Below are 17,816 nucleotides of genomic sequence, written 5' to 3'. Positions count from 1 at the left end.
TGCTCTTTTGGGCTAAGACATTACCTAACAGTTTTGATCGCTAAAAAGAGCAATCAGATACAGAGAGACACATGTTCCTGAAAGTTCATGTACTATATCATCTTTGGATAATGTTATGTTCACCTAATAAATGATATCGCAGTTTGTACTTTCTAGGACCAAAATGGCCAGTAGAATTCTGCTCTTCCATTAAACCATTTTCTTATTTTGATTTTAATATTACATTTCTCATTATCACAACAAAAAAGATTGCTTAAAGGGGCTAACAAAGTTTAAACAATTACAATTAAATTCAATATACATTTGTAAAGATCAGCACATCAAAATATAAAAATATTCAACTTCAATTCAGTAAACATTTCTATTTTAAATACATAGAAAAAGACAAAAAAAATATAAAAATCTCAAACAATATACAAGGTAATTGCAGCAACATCAAACCTCGCTTACACTGCCATTATAGAAGGCAAGAAACAATATGAATTCTGCAAATCTTCAGGGGTCCATGAAAGAACAACCCCTTTTGCTCGACTCTTCTTCGGTGACACACCCATTGTGTCCTGCCAGATTATATTTTAAAATTTATAACCCGCATTATCTACAGTTCTAGACTGCAAGCAATACATTCATATAAACAAACTAAAAACACTTAGATCAACCAAACAATGATGCCCATCATTGCTGAATCTTTACCCCAGGGTTCATTTCACAGCATGTGAGCTACCTCTGAGGTTTTAGGGATATCAGTTCTAGTCTTGAGAATGCACCTGGCAAGGTTCTGTTGTGCACCAATGCTTATCAGTCAAATGCTTCTAATCTCTTATGCATTATACACACAGTTCTTTAAATGTGGCTTATATGCATGAGAACAATGTTTCAGTTATCCAAAAGAGGACAAAAGTCTTTTTTGCTGCTGACATAATGCTGAGTAAATGTTTATATGGCTATATCAGCAGAGAAAGACATTTCTACAATAAGGCTTTCTATCTTTCATTGTTCTAGGGCCAAAACACTCATGTTCAGAATGTCTAAAACCTCAAAATTAATGAGAGGTTCTTTTCAGATAAGAAGCTTCTATATTTAACACAGAGATCTCTTCTGCATACACTGGCATCTGTCTTTCAAAGAAAGCTCTATGTATTTCAGACATAAATATAACAAGAACTAGTCTATCAATTTTCATGGTTCTCAAATTCTTTCAACAACTCTGCCAGCCACCTCTTCCTTTGGAAGAAGCTACATTTGAGAAAGTATCACAAAACGCCTTCTACGAAACAAGACCTAGCTAGAGATGCGAAGGGATGCCATAAAAGTACGGCATGCAAAAGCCTTATAATTCTTCACCTACAAAGTAGCCTTATTTAGCAATACCCTGGAAGAAAAACAGCAATTTGTTTTCATGTGTTTCACACACATATAGGGAACCTGAACTTATTCTCTATTACAGTCAGCTAAGGATCTGTCTGAAGTTTCTCTACTTTCCAAGCTCTTGTGATACTATGATACCTAAACAAGACGCATCCAATGAAGTAGATATTCTAATATCCAAATCAAATGACACCATATGTCCTCAAACTCTTTGCTCTTCTTCCTTATTTAAGGCTTCTAGGAATCTATTATCCCCAATTTTTGCTAAACTAATCAATCTTTCTCTGAATGAAGGTTTAATTCCTTCCTCACTAAAAAGAGCAATTGTTCGTCCCCTCTTAAAGAGCACACTTGATTCTACCGATCTTAGTAATTATTGTCCGATATCGTCTTTGTCGTTCTTAGCAAAACTACTTGAATCTTCAGTTCTTTCACAACTCACTGAGCATCTCAAGAGCTATGAGATCCTTGATCCACACACCAGTACGACTTCCGTCGCAATCTCACTACAGAAATCTTACTTTTATCCCTTACTGACTTTCTAAGAAGAGGAATTGATTCTGGTCATAAATATTTGCTTGTCTCTTTAGATATTTCTTCTGCATTTGATACACTGGATCACGATATATTGTTATATTGGTTGCAAGAATGTGGAATTTCAGGTACTGTTTTCAATTGGTTTAAATCCTACTTGAGGGATCGGTCCCATGTGGTTAAATTTAATAATACTCTCTCCACTTTCTCTGAAATTAAATCTGGTGTCCCTCAGGGATCTGCTTTATTGGCTTGACCCCATCTGTAAAATTCTTGCTTTATTAACTGACTGCTACAAATTTTATGCAGACGATATCCAGTTTGTGATTCAAATATGTCATTTCTGGGATGAGACATTAGAAAGTTTGAATATTTGTTTCTCCACCCGCCAGAAATGGCTTCATCACAATAAGCTATCCTTAAATATGGCCAAGACCGAGTTTCTTGCTATTCACAGTCCATATTCATCATTTGATGAAAATATCATCTTGATCAACAAATCTTTCTTAATGATCAAAAAGAATATAAAGAGTCTTGGAATCACGTTAGATGAAACTCTTTCATTTCACGATCAGATTAGACAAGTAATTTCACATAGTTGTTTTTTTTTTTTTTTTTTTTTTTTTACAGATTATGTGTTATAGCTGGCCTAAAAAAGCTGCTCTACGACAACGATTTCCATACAGTTCTTCAGGTCTCTATTTTCCCATTATTACCAGGATCTTCCCTACACCTCAATATGCCCCTTACAGTTATTGCTTAACTCCCCCGCCCGCTTGCTGTCCAGTTTGAAAAAATCAGAACATATTACACCCATTCTGATAGAGCTGCACTGGTTATCAATACAAGAGAGAGTAAAATATAAAATTGCTATGTTAATTTTTAAGCTTTTAAATGATGATTCTTCCTATTGGGCCAACTCACTGCTTAAATTTTATCAACCAACAAGAACTTGATCGCTTCACTGTGGTCTTGAGATTCCTTCTCCTAAGGTGGTGCAGCTACACATTACTCAAGAATGTGCTTTTTCGGTAGCTGGACCTGCATTTTGGAACACCCTCCCCACTTGATTTGAGACAGTCAGACTCGCTTAAGGATTTTAAGAAATTAGTAAAAATATATTTGTTTAAATTATGCTACTTTTCATAGTTCTTCCTTTGTTTTTACTACTTGTTTATCTGATTTTATGGTTGTTTCAATTTGCAATTTTTTACAAAATTTGATTTATTTTATTTGAAGTCAATTTTATTTGAATTTATATATTGTTATTGTCTCTGCTTTTTATGTTGATTATGAATGTATTACTGTTCAACGCTCAGGCTTTCATTATATTGAGCGATTAAGAAAAGTAATAAATGTAAATGTATGAAGCAACACAGAATATTGTGGCAGATAAGGACAGTAAGACCCATAATGTACTTCCTGTTCCAGTGCTATAGATCCCAGTTGATCTCTACCTTTCCTCTCTCTTTTGTGCAATTGGAGATCCTCTGTGCTTAATTCAGGTTTTCTTGATTTTTGTTAGAAAGGATAATGGGGAGAAAAACTATGGAAAAATATTTTGTAATCAGAGTCTAGCTCCTTTAAGTCTCATATCAGATGGGAACAGCCAAATGAAGAACTTGAGTTATACCTCAGACTTTGGTTTGAAAAGCATTACGAGGTGGATTTTCAAAGGATCTATGCAAGTAACTTTGAAAATTAGTTGGATAAATCTAACTAGATAAAAATCTCAGTCCCTCCCCCCGCCGAATACTAAATTTCTGCACACAAGCTGGTCAGAAAAGGGGCAGGACCAGAGGCATTCCCACGGAAGATTAAAAATTTAGCTTGTTATTTAAAATGTCTTCTATACTGTCCTATTGGTTCAACAGTCATCCAAAGCAGTATACAACATATTTGATATTAACCAAACATAAAATTACAAATTAAAATCAAGCAATGACTAATTAAAACTAAAAATGTAAGTTAAACTAATCCTTCTATTAAAATCAAAATAAAATAAAACAGACAAAAATCAACAAAAACAACAAATACCCACAAAATCATTACCACCTAGGAAAGAGATTTAGGCTTCATAGTGGATAATACATTGAAATTGTCGGCTCAGTGTGCTGCAGCAATCAAAAAAGCAAACAGAATGTTAGGAATTATTAGGAAGGGAATGGTGAATGAAATGGTGGATGTCATAATGCCTCCGTATCACTCCATGGTGAGACTGCACCTTGAATACTGTGTGCAATTCTGGTTGCCACATCTCAAAAAAGATATAATTGCACTGGAGAAAGTACAGAGAAGGGCGATCAAAATGATAAGAGGCATGGAACAGCTCCCCTATAAGGAAAGGCTAAAGAAGTTAGGGCTGTTAAGTTTGGAGAAGACCCAACTAAGGAGGCATATGATAGAGGTCTACAAAATCATGAAAGGATTTGAACAGGTTAATGTAATTCGGTTATTTGCTCTCTCAGGTAATAGAAGGCCTAGGGGGCACTCTATCAAGGTAGCAAGTAGCTCATTTAAAACAAATCTAAGAAAATTATTTTTCACTTAGCGCATAGTTAGGCTCTGGAATTCATTGTCTGAGGATGTGGTTGGGTTTAAAAAAGGTTTGGATAAGTTCCTAGAGGAAAAATCCATAATCTATTATTTAATACACAATAGTAGCTTGAGATTTATTTAATGTTTGGGTACTTGCCATGTACTTGTGACATGGATTGGCCACTGTTGGAAACAGGATACTGGGCTTGATGGACCCTTGGTCTGACCCAGTATGGCATCTCTTATATTCTTATACTCTTATCTTCAGATCCAGACAGCAAACAACCCATGAACACTGAAAATAACTCGGCACAAATTCTTCTACATCTTTTTATGAAAGGTGAGAAATCAACTCCTGTCTGATCTCTACCAGCTGCTTATTGCACAGTGTAGATGCCACAACTGAAAAGGCTCTAGTTGAGGTCTGAACCCTTCATAGCAACTTGAAAGAGAGGACCTACGGTAAAGACTCTTGGCTTGATCTCAAACTCTGCATGAGGTGGTACCAACCCAGTTTGTCAAATAAAGCAGACCATTACGTCTCATGACCGTAAAAGGGCCAACATCTTAAACTGAAGCCAGATCGCAACTGGAAGCTGATGAAGAGAGCTGAGCACAGCTTCTGTAGGAGTGTGTTTGGGACACTGCCATGTAGTGGCATTTTCAGGAACTTGTAGCCTGTGAGTGAAGTTGCAGAAGACCCACATATAGGCTATTACAATAGTCCAACTAAGATATCATTATAAGATGAACCACGGTCTTAAGAGAGTTCAAGTCCCAAAAAGGATGCTGTTTCTTCACATACTACAGCTTTAACAAAACTGTTGGAATCACCCTGCCACCTGAGTTTCCAAATTAAACTTCACTTTAAAAAAGACCCCCAAATATTTTACCATATCAGATGACGTTACTTGCTCAGTCTCTGCCACAAGTATCTGGCCCTGACTGATATAGTTTAAGGATCTCAGTTCTAGATGAATTCTGTAATCACTGATAACTTACTATTTAACTTATGAACCACTCCCATATCCTTTCCCACATGCATAATGAGCTGGATGTCATCTGCATACCCCCCAGCTCGAGAGAACGAATCAAATTTCTCAGGGGCTGAATAAAGATATCAAAAACACTGGTGAGAGGGAACAGCCCCAGAGAATACGTCTATGCACTAATATTTATTTATTTATTTATTTATAATTTTTATATACCGAAATTCTTGTAGGGATACATATCAATCCGGTTTACATAAAACAAGGATGCCAAAGGGCTTAAGGAAAGCCAAGGTTTACATGTAACAGTTTAAACAGAACGATTCCATAGAACAATGAGGTGGTAACTCTCCTTGGGTTTTAAAGAACAGACCCAGGGCTATAAATAAAAAGACTAAAACGAATAAGACATATAAATACAAGATAAATTAAATAAAATTAATCCAAAATATATATAGAATGAGTACAACTACAGTTGTAACTATTATACATCGAAGGAAGCTGTTGCAAATATAAAACAGATTAGTTACAGAATAAGTGTTTAAATTATACAGTATTTAAATATACAATTATACAGAGAAGGAGGCTGTTTAAAGTTTGACAAATGAACAAAGTAGTGGAGGGAGACGCATGAGGCAGGGGAGTAAACATGATATCAAGATGAAGTAAAGTGAAATAATAGATGGCATTGGCGAGAAAACCTGCATAGAGAGGGAACATGATGTGACTGGGAAAGCTAAGTTAAAGAGCCTAGCTGAAGAGCTTAGCTGAAGAGCCTCCTTATGTTTCTGGGAAAGCTAGGCTAAAGAGCCAGGTTTTAAGCTTTTTTTTGAAGACAGGATGGCTAGGTTCCAGACGTAGGTCTGGGGGGAGCGCATTCCAATGGTGGGGTCCAGCAGTAGCTAGGGCTCTCTTCCTTAATGATGATTTGGCAGGAGGGGCATAAAGTGTACCTCTGTATGCGCTTCTGATAGGTCTGGTGGAGGTGTGCAGTCGAAGTTGTGTCTTTAACTTGACGGGAGAGATGCTGTGAATTGTTTTATGAATGATGGTGAGGACTTTGAAAAGGATCCTGTATTTTATGGGAAGCCAGTGTAAGTTGCAGAGGATGGGAGTGATGTGTTCTCTTTTGTTAGAGCTAGTAAGGATTCTGGCTGCGGCATTTTGGACCATCTGTAAGGGTTTGATTGAATTGGAGGGGAGTCAGAGTAAAAGAGAGTTGCAATAGTCGATCTTTGTTAGGATAATGGATTGTAGAACTAGGCGGTAGTCGTTAATATGAAAGACAACACACCTATAACCAGCACCTGGGCAGATTTATTTATTAGGAAGTGTAAGGCAGTTCAGGCCTCACTATTAAGTTAATGGTGTATTGGTTAAAATGAGGACTTTTCCAGAGGTGGGACGTTTTAGGAGGTGTGAACACAAAGTGTGGATTGACAAGGACTTCCTTCCCCCAAAAGGGGATGGGTTGGGAGGAAGTTATAAGCTTGAGAGAAGTTGCTGTTTTGGATTTTCTGAGGAGCAATGGAACTGGGGCTGAGACTCCCATGAGTCAGGGGCCTGGAGTGGAAAGTGAAGCAGGTTAAGGTTTTCTGTGGATTTGAAGCCTGAGCATGTTGAGGAAGCCAAGGAAAGGTTCTTGGGAAGAAGAGTATTCCTCTGAGGTGTAATGATTTTCTCTGTCTGGCCTTGGGAAACCCACAGCCTAGGAGAATTCTTGAAGTAAAGAGAAAGTGTCAGTAACTTCTGTGATGGGACTTGGAGATTTGGAAGTGAGAAACTGTTGCATTTTGTTTGGATTTATGTTCTGAAGAAGTTGGGTTTTTCTTGCTCTTATTCTGCCCTATCTGGACTTTGATTCTTTTGAAATTTATAATAAATTTTATCTCTGTTTTGGAATAATATTTCTGGTGTGGACCTGTAATTTTTCCCTGAGTAAGTGCAAGTCTCCCCTTGGGCCTCCCAGCTTTTGCTGATCCTCACTGGACTGAACCCTGGTATTTTAATCTGCTCCTGGGCTGCAGAAAGGTCACTCACCACCCCTGTAGCCACCGAAGGTGACCCTCAACAAAGGGAGGGTTATAGAAGGAAGCGAACCATTGTAGAACAGATACAGAAAATTCTACAGATGTACAACAATCACCATTACTTGGCTATATTTAACTGTGTAGTTCTGGTTGTACAAATAGCTGGTTTAAATCTAAATGGAGCTCGATTTAGGGAAATTTTCATTTTCAAACCTAGCCAGTTAGGTCTGACTGAAAATCCGACTCAAGATAAACCAGATAAATTTACTGGTTGTATTACCTGCTCAGCATAATTTTTGAAAATTGGCTTATTTGGTTATATCACTGCTGAAAAAAAAATATGCATGATCTATTTAGATTATGAGCTGGCTATCAGGAGCTATTGAGAAAGTTTGAGCAGGTTTACTAGCAGGAATTAAATGCTTTGTTCATCATGAAGCCCCAGGACTGCCATATGCTCTGATCTTGTACAGCATCTGTAAGTTAATGAAGGATCTCCTTGATTCATTCTTGTGTACATGAAAAAATCTTGCTGCTGTTCTTCAAGCTCAGGGAAAGCAGGAGTTAGATTATCTTTATATATATATATATATATATTCAAGTTATACAAATGATAAGGTTGATGCAGATTTTCTCTCGAGTGCCATTCCTTATTCATTGAGATTGGAGGCCATGTGCAGAAAGACAGATGCCATTTGGAGAAAATCGTATTTTGTTTGCTGTTAAGAGTAAAATTAAGCCCCTCTTGCTTTTTCCTTTTGGTTCTTCCTTCCCCTCCATCTAGCCTTTTTCTCTCTTTCTGAGCTGAACAGATGTGTAATCATTATGCTTCTGTCCTTGGTGTCTGGAGTCCCGAAATGAACTGAATACAAGTGTGTAGCAGCAGCTTAGTCAAAGTACAGCAGTACTGTCATTGAGCATGTGATCCCCAATGTACCAATCAGACTGTGGCATTCAGATTTTCACAAACAAAAGCAGTGCTCTCTTATGGAACATGTGTTCAATCCTGGGGGTTCAAGGTGCTACCTGCGGGATTTTCTGTGGATGAGAAGCCCATTTTTGTGGAAGTTTCCTACATAGAAACATGACGGCAGAAAAAGAACATATAGCCCACTCATCCAATTAATTTAGCATTATAATTCTCATCACTTCCTTAGAAATCCCCTGTATTTATCCCATGCTTTCTTGAATTTAGATACTGTTTTTGTCCACCACTTCCATTGGGAGGCTGTTCCACACATCCACCACCCTCTCTGTAAAAAAATATTTCCTGAGATTACTCCTGAGTCTAACCCCTTTCAACCTCATCTCATGAGCCCTTGTTCTAGAGCCTCCTTTCCATTGAAAGAAGCTCACTTCCTATGCATGGAAACCTTTCAGATACTTGAAAGTCTCTATCATGTCTTCCCTATCTCCTTTTCCTCTAAGGTATACATGTTCAGATCTTTAAGTCTATCCCCATATGCTTTAGAATGAAGACCACTGATCATTTTAGTAGCCTCCCTCTGGACCACTTCCATCCTGTTTATATCCTGTTGAAGGTGTGGTCTCCAGAACTGTACACTATTGGAAGTGAGGTCTCACCAGGGACTTATACAGGAGCAATATCAGCTTCCTTTTTCTGCTGACCGTTCCTCTCCATATGCAGCCCATCTTTCTGGCTTTTACTTTCACTTGGTACCTTAAGATCATCAGATACAATTACCTCCAGATCCCAAAGTTCCTTTGTGCTTAGAAGAATTTCACCTCCAATACTGAACCTTTCGCTTGGGTTTTTACACTCTAAATGCATTACTCTGCATTTTTTTAGTATTAAATCTTAACTGTCAGACCTTAGACCATTCCTTGAGCTTTGCAAGATCCCTTATGTTTTCCAGTTCTTCCTGACTGTCCATTCTGTTACAGATTTTGGTATCACCAGCAAAAAGTCAAACCTTTCCCAACAACGCTTCCGTTACGGCATTCACAAAAATTTTGAAAAGGCCTGGTCCAAGGAGCGATCCCTGAGGCACACCACTAGTAACAGCCCCCTCTCCTCAGAGAAAACTCCATTTACCACTATCCTTTGTTGCCTCCCACTCAGCCAGTTTCTAATCCAGTCAGTCACACTACCAAAGGTGCTTAATTTATTTACTTTATAAGTCTTCTGAGCGGAATCATGTCAAAGGCCTTGCTGAAATCCACTATGTCTAGTGCTTTCCCCTGATCAAACTCTCTGGTAACCCAATCAAAAAATGTGATCAGATTTGTCTGACAAGATTTACCTTTGGTAAAACCATGCTGCCTTGGATCTTGCAATCCATTGAATTCCAAAAATTGCATTATGTTTTAGCAGCAATTCAATTAGTTTGCTCACCAGAGGTCAGACTAACTGGCCTGTAGTTCCCAGCCTCCTTCCACTTTTATGAGTAGGATCCACATCCACCCTTTTCCAGTCCTCCACAAGAAATTTAGTGCTGAAAAGTCCAAAAGAGAGACACACACTCACTGACGTGTACTTATCTTTTTGGCAAAATCTGGCCTGTGAAGCATTTTTAAGTAACCAATTTTCTAAAAAATTGAAATTAATGAGCTGCTTTCCATGATCTTGCACTGCAGCAACTCAATGATTTTAAATTAAAATAAAATTTCATGCGTAGCAAACTATGCATTAAATTTTACTATTTGCAATCTGGCAAAGCTGCAAATGTTTTGCCTCAAAGAGGGGGTGGGGGCTTGCCACAAAAAAACAGAATTGGTGTTTTTTTTCACACAAATCCCCATTTATATAACAACCTTCTCAGTTTAGATTATAGGCCTCTAAGTAACTGCAGCTACAGGAACAGTCTGCTGGGAAGCTACCTTGAAAGACTGTACAAAAGGGTCCAGTACTGTCTCATACTAAAGCAATGATTTTCTTTACCAGAAGCGATGCATGGTTTTTTAGAACATTGTTCATATTAATCTTTATTACTGTAAAAGCCTTACCATGCTAACACTTTAATGAGAGTGGTCAGATCCAGAACATCTTCAGAGGATCCTACATATTTTAAACATTATGAAACCGCTAATGCACAAGTTTCACCAACATACCTGGACTGCAGTGATCTATACAAAGAGACATATGAGAGATTAGCAGGACTCCAGGTTAGTAAGGCTTTGAGTCAGTTACCATTAATGTAACACGACTGCCCCACCTGGCTGGCTCCAGTATCAAGCGCTCTGTGTTTGATCTTTTGGGAGTTTGGTTTTACTTGCCTGATTCTTTTGCAAACAATGGATTTTATGATCTTATGTTTACTTAATTACAATTTCTTCTAAGGATGTACTGTATTTCTATGTTATCGTGAAGGCAATGGCCTAAGGCATGCCACTTCTTATTTGTACTGTGCTATACCTTATGCCACAGCAGAAAAGGAAAAAAAAAAGTCCAGTTGCCAAATGCCAGAAGCCAATCTGAAGGTCATTGTTACTCTGATACTAGAATCTCTTTCATCTCCCTCAAGTGAACATCACCTCACTGCATCCCTCAATGATTTTCAATTATTCTTCTAGACAGAGTCTGGGAAGTCACCAGCCCTACAGATTTGTTTCTTTTATCCTATTACCTTAGTGTATTGATTTCAGATTGACAGCAGTGTACACAAACTTTATCAAAATTCGCCAACACCTAACCATAGCTGGGAGCAGCTGTCTGTATGAAGGTTTATAGTGAGACTACAGACCCCTTTCCTTTGCTTGCACATCAGCGGGATTCAGACTTTTCTGTATTCCTACATACGTCAGAGCAGATCAGTCATATCCTATACGTGAGAGAGAGGGGAATGTATTGCTATGTCAACCTTGCATCATGTGCTATGCGCTCAAGACCTGTATGACAGAAACAAGACTTAGAAAATAATGCACTATGAAAGGTCTAAAAATCCTTTAGCAAAAAAAAAAAAAAACAGACACCATTACCAGCAGAGGTTCAACTCATTCCCCCTGTCTCTCTTTCTAAAGATTGAGCTTTTATATACATACAAGCCAGAAAAGAAAATGGAATGACACTATTTAACATACAAATCCTCACACTATTTTCCAGGGCTTCCTAACCTGTCCTGGGGACACTTTTCAGGATATCCGCAATGAATATACATGAGATATTTGCATATACTGGAAACCCAGTATATGCTCATTTATCTCGTGTATATTCCTTGTGGATATTCTGAAAACCAGACCTGCTGTAGAGTCCCCAGAACAGGTTTGGGAAGCCCTGCTCTAGCTCCTAGTAAAGAAGGAAGGCTCTGCATCCACCTAATGGGTTTTACATCTGAATTCAGTTTGGTAAGAAGCAATGTGACAACATTTTTCAAATTGTTTCTAACAAAGAATGAGATAAGTTTAATACTAAGCCACCCACAACTTTTATCCTGTCAATATACTCTAAGGCAGAGCTTTCCAAAGCGTGTGTCGGGACACATTAGTGTGTCGCCTGTAGTGTGGAGGTGTGTCGCCCGGTCCACAGGGCCGGCGGAAGCAGGGAACTATAGCAGGAAGATCGGCGGGCAGTGGTGGAGCTTACATCAACACGGCCCGAAGAAAAGGGTCACGTTCACTCCTCCTCCTTCCTGCCTGTTCAGCCCTGGAAGAAAAACATTGCCAGAGCCGCGTGGGCAGGAAGGAAGAGGAGCATCTGCTGCGTACAGAAGAAGAGCAGCATTAATGGGCCATTGTGGATCCCACGTCGCGACGGCCCAAGAAGAGGAGGAAACCCGATAGCAGGGCCGCTGTGGATCCCACGTCGCGGCAGCCCGAGAAGAGGAGGAAACCTGCACATCCCATGTCACGGCCAGGGAAGATCAGGGCCTCTGAAGAGCCCATCCTTCGGCAACCCGTGCAGAGGGACAGCATGTGCCAGTGAGAGCCTGTGCTTGAGCAAGAGAGCATGTAGGAGTGAGAGAGCTTGTGTGTGTGAGAGTGAGACAGCATGTGCACGAGAGAGACAGTATGTATGTATGTATGAGAGAGAGGCATGTGAGAGTGAGAGCTGTGGATGTGTGAGATTGCATGTGAGTGAGAGCCTGTGTGTGAGAATGTGTGAGATAGTGTGTGAGAATGAGAACCTGATTATGTGTTTGAGGGAAGACAGATGGAGAGAAAAGAAATAGAAAAAAAGACCCTGTAAAAGGAATTGGCAAAAAAACAAGAAAGGAAAGCTGGAAAAAAAAAGCCTGTGACCAACCGATTAGAAAACTAAGATCAGACAGCAAAGGTAAAAAAAAAAATTACTTTTTAGTGATTGGCACATGTAATCTTTGGGAATGTGCAAGAGTAGCACTTTCTCTATGCTGATCTCACAATGTACGAGATCAGCATGGAGGAAGTGGAAGCCTGCAAATATTTATTATGAGATAGGTTGTGTTGTGAAACATTTTATTTATGTATATATTTAAGGAAACATACATAAATTGTTGAAATACATTTTGTTCGTTTAACCTTTAACTTCTGGTTTGCTGGTAGACTGAATTACTGTGTCACGAAATTATGTTTGTCTAAAAAGTGTGTCACCAACATGAAAAGTTTGGAAAGCTCTGCTCTAAGGAGTGTAAAGCCCAGCTCTAGACTCAATGCACCAAACGTTCTTATATAGCACAATGTGGTTATGACTTGTTGGTAAAACAAGAGCTGCCCCACAAGCAACCACCTGTCTCTGAAGAACAGGGTTACCATTTCTCACCTTCCCTCCAAAATGTTTCTCCATGTCCCATGCTTTTCACTGGAGTTCTTCCTTTCAAAATCACTTATTTTTAAAGCTGGAACTCTCTGATATCAACCTTTAGTGTGGACTAAACAGTAGAAAATGGACATACTTGGCACCCTTTCTTCTCCTTACCCAAATATAAATATTATAGAATAGTGCTGAAAGGCTAAGGATACTTCAGGAGTCTCTTGCTTACTCTTGACAGTTCAAATGAAGAATAGTTGCTTGGCAAGCTTCAAAGAATAAAATTTTTATTTCCAGAAAGTGCGTTAGCAGGAAGAAAGTGATCTTTTCTAGTATAAAATCAATGTTGGCTTTGTTCTAAAGACAAGGACATAAAACGCACTATTTTATTTTATTCTCTATCTCCTTTCTAACCTTACAGAAGTAAGTGTTCTAGGGTGATCTTTGATGCTGGGCCTTACTGCAGCCAGACGATTAGAGGGAAAATGCTACAATTACATCTAACCTATAAGGACGCGCACAGCATCAGTTCACTCTGCAAATTAATTTGTCTAACATTTGTTTGACAGCAGGTCAGTTTAGTACGGAATTTGTGCCGTAGTCAGCAATTTATGAGGTGAACACTGACATCAAGAAAAAAGTGGCAGGGCATATCAGAGCATTAAATTATGATTCATAAATGAAAGATATCAGGATTAAGGATTTGTTGAATGTTCAAGATTCTTTTGAGTTGAGTCAGAGCCCCATGGACTATGATTAAATGCAGGGATATAGAACTGGAATTTGTATTTGGTGATCTATGATAAGAAATCAAGGCAGGAGTAGGCCTGAAAATAGCACCTTGATTAGCTGTGGGAGCTAGCTTCACTAATTGTCTCCATTTTCTCACAATAGGCTGTCAGTCCAGGTTTTATCACATCACACACACAAGACTTGCAGTCTTGATTCCTTCCTGCCACCTACCAACCTTCCCCCCCCCCCCCCACTCAACAATCATGACTTTTAGTCCCATGTATGAAAAAATGGAACAAAATCAAGACTGGATTATTTTCCCCCAAAAATATGCAGTCCAGTGATAACTCCAGAAGGTCCATTTTCCCCATCGTCATCTATTTCCTGAGAAATAATATCAATATCGTTAGAGGTAAGGGACGTTGGGCAGAGACGTAAGGCTAATATTAACCAGGAACATGATCAAGCTGTACTAGTTGAGGAAATACTGGGAAAGTGTGCACAAGGCCAAGTTAAATCAGCTAACGCAGAGTGCATAATGGCATTGAGCAAGGAACAAAGACGTTAGCCTTCCACTCTCAAGCCACACTTGAAGTATGGGGTTCAGTTATGAGCACTCAGGACTTCTTCAAATGTTAGAAAACATATCCGAAGGGGTCGCCTGGGATTGCATGCTCAGGGAGGGAGGACAGGATGGCTACTACTATAGTCATTGAGGGGGTGCCAGCAAGGAGGCACCCCTCCAGCACAAGGACTGACAAGGGGAAAGACCAAAAAGGAGTTACTAAGCTAAAAAGAATAAAAGGGGGGAGTTTACATTTGCTGAAAGATTATCCAAACTGAGGCTATATATTACCAAAAAAGAAAAGGACAAAGGTTGGGGGTAGGGGAAAGGCGAGGGAATTACATTACATTATACAAATGGTGGGTACTACACACATCTTATACCCCCCAAACAAAACAAGGATCAACCTCTAAAATTAAAGGGAAACAGATTTCACTACCTTCAGAGAAGTAAAATTATGGAACATTTTGTCAACACAGACAGTCCTAGTTACAACACTAAATACTTCAAAAGAAAGCTGGATAAGTGTTTGGAAGAAAAGGAGAAAGGAATTGGTGGCTATGATGGTATAATCAGACTAAGAAAAAGTGCTGAATCAGGGATTTTCATGGAATGACGTTCAGAAGAGGTACAGATGCCCAATGTTTTTTCACCTTCTTCTGGATTATGTTGGGAGAACTCTAGCAAGAAGGTGGCTGGACTTGATGGACATTAGATCTTCTTTCAAACTATGTATGCCACCCTTATGGTATCTTTTGAATCTGACCTCAAGAACTAAAAATTTAATTCTTCATTTAGGAAGTGATTGAAAGGATAAAGAAATAGCAATGGTAACCATCTCTAGCCCTCAAATTCACCAAATAAGCAACCAAATAAGCAAATTATTCTGGTAAATATACATTGTGGACACCCTGAAAATCAGACTTTGGGAACTGCTGCTAGAGCACAGAGAAGCAGGAAAAATTTCACACCTGCAGCACAGGCCTTTCCAGAGTCCTCAGTTTTACTTGCAGAATATCACTTTACTAATAAGCCACCAAGCCTTGGTCAAAGTAGTGAATGATTTGCTAAGCAGCTCTGTTAAAAGGCCTCAGGGTCCTGCAGCTCTCGAACAGGATGAGAGAATAATTTAATAGAAAATACTTCTGGTCTGCTAACCTTGGTGCAGTAAAAAAGAAAAATGAACAAATATAGAAAAAAAGAAAGGCAGAATTTTATTAATCTCTAATTTACTAATTCACTTGAGACTGAGCTTTCTCAGAGAATGTAGATCTCAAAAGATCGATGGCAGCAGTGAGACAGCTCATGATAGTGGCAACACTGATCAAGCTGAGGGCAAACTCGGAGGAACTACATTAGTTTTTAAAATGAGACCAAGTGATGGTCAGCAGAAGACCTGAACTTATTTGGAAAAAGTGATCATCTGTTTAGGGTACCAGAAACTGAATGGTTAGGTGAGCTAGTGGCATCGATTTGTTATACTTATGGTCACAATGCTGTAACTAATCATAGGTTTGCATTTTTAATTATCTGTTATCCTTACTAAAGATATCATGCCTACCCAATTTTGTTGTGTTTTTTTTTTTTATAACAATTTTTTTTTCATATAACCAAGAAAATATTTCAAGTCCCTTAAGAGAGATGCAATATGAAAATCTCTAGATCATTCCTGATGAAAGCTGCAAAATGGGTTATGGTATCCACATCCAGCTTCCCTATTAATGATCTATTGTCTAAATTAATTAAGGAATCAAACACTCCTACAAACAAACGAGACTCATCTAACACCATAACCAATATCCTTCCTGAGAAGCATTAAAGGAGAGGAACTAGAAGGGAAAATGTTACCATTTAGATTCTGCTCAAAAGGACCCCGATTTCCAGTAGGATCACAAATAATTTCTGTAATAGGCTCCTTCCAAACGCTTTCATTAAGTTCTGCATTTGGAAAGTTACTCCAGGGAATAGTGAGTGCAAACTTGGAGGCCACAAGACACAACAGTGGAAATGAGCTAAATTTCTCAAGACATATTAATCAGTGGAAAACTGACACAAGTATTCTTCAATCCATTAAAAATACAATGCAGAAGCGTTATTAGTTCTGCTCAAACTATTAGGCCTGATCATAAAACTGAAGAACTGATGAGATATCCAGACTGCTTCATCTTTTTATGGACAATATACAAAAGCATAGGGTGAAAAAAAATTCTCTGCTTAAAAACAAGTGACTGCATAGTATGAGATAGTCAGCAGGGATGTACTGAAGAGAATGGAGCTTCTGCCCCCAGTCACAGACAGAGCGCCTTTCCAGAAAGACAAACAATAAAGAGAAAATTCCACTGCTGGGTCACTGGAAACAAGTCTTAAGCCTCCAGACGACAGATCAGAATTTAATGCCACTGACAGCAAGAGAGACTGATCGCATTGTCTGGAACAAAATGCAGAGAGAACAGTCACTGTAGGAGCTCCTATTTGATGGGCCTGACAACATAGCAAAGCTCTGCTATCCAGCACTTCTGTAGTGCCCCTCCTTCCTGGCCTACAGTACACTCCACTGCAGAAGGGGTGCCACATATCCTGACTGTGCACCTCAGGTCTGATGAGCAGCATTCCCTGCTACACCAGGACTGAGACCCCCACTGACAAATAAAATGCTAGCAAAAAATGTTTATTCCGTGATCAAACGCAGCATGGTACTACAATATTGTAAGTGTACTTTGAACATTTAGACCAATCTCTTGTAGGCAATCGTTTTAAGTACGGATTAATCAGACCTACATGCAGCTATCAAAGATTCAAACCATAAAACCTTTTTTTTTCCAGCATACTTTTGATGGCCAAACTGAACCAACTATTGAGAATTAGCCTATAAGTAAGATTTGAAGGATCCATGTTTAATTCCCAGTGTCAATGATTAGTGGTGTATTTAACTCTGCAGTTACCATTGCTTCACTCCAGCAGACGGGAGGGGGCAATCTCTGAAATTATGAGTTGTACCAGGGCCCAGAGGGGTTCCTTTTCGATGCTGCATTGGCTGGCTAGACTAAAATAAGGACAGGGCCATGAAGGAGCACCACTTCCTGCAATAGGGCTGAGACTAGGCACTTGTCTAGTCTGCCTATTGGGAGGTCCGCCCCTGCTACATTTATTTCAGCAATAAAAGCAAGATTTGGTTATTTTATGAACTTAGCCACAGACCATCCCCTTAATGTAGCTAAACACTGGGAAAGAAAGAGGCGAAGGCCAGCAAATAACACATAGTGGAAAGTCTGACAAGACAAAAGGAACAACCACACCACTGGATTCTTAGTACAGTAAAACATCTGTTATCTGGCATGGCTGGGCTCAGGTTTCTTCCAGATAATGGGAGTTTT

General features: G+C 39.1%; 1 protein-coding gene across 12 annotated transcripts in view; it reads right to left on the bottom strand.

Annotated features, from left to right (window-relative positions):
• The window catches only part of ARVCF (ARVCF delta catenin family member), a 743,011-nt gene that overhangs the window by 85,379 nt on the left and 639,816 nt on the right, over window positions 1-17,816 (bottom strand). The window lies entirely within an intron of this gene.

The sequence above is a fragment of the Rhinatrema bivittatum genome, chromosome 11, assembly GCF_901001135.1.
Source record: "Rhinatrema bivittatum chromosome 11, aRhiBiv1.1, whole genome shotgun sequence".
In the NCBI taxonomy this organism is placed as follows: Eukaryota; Metazoa; Chordata; class Amphibia; order Gymnophiona; family Rhinatrematidae; genus Rhinatrema; species Rhinatrema bivittatum.
The sequence above is the reverse complement of the archived record's forward strand: the minus strand, read 5'-3'. Positions and strand labels throughout refer to the sequence as shown.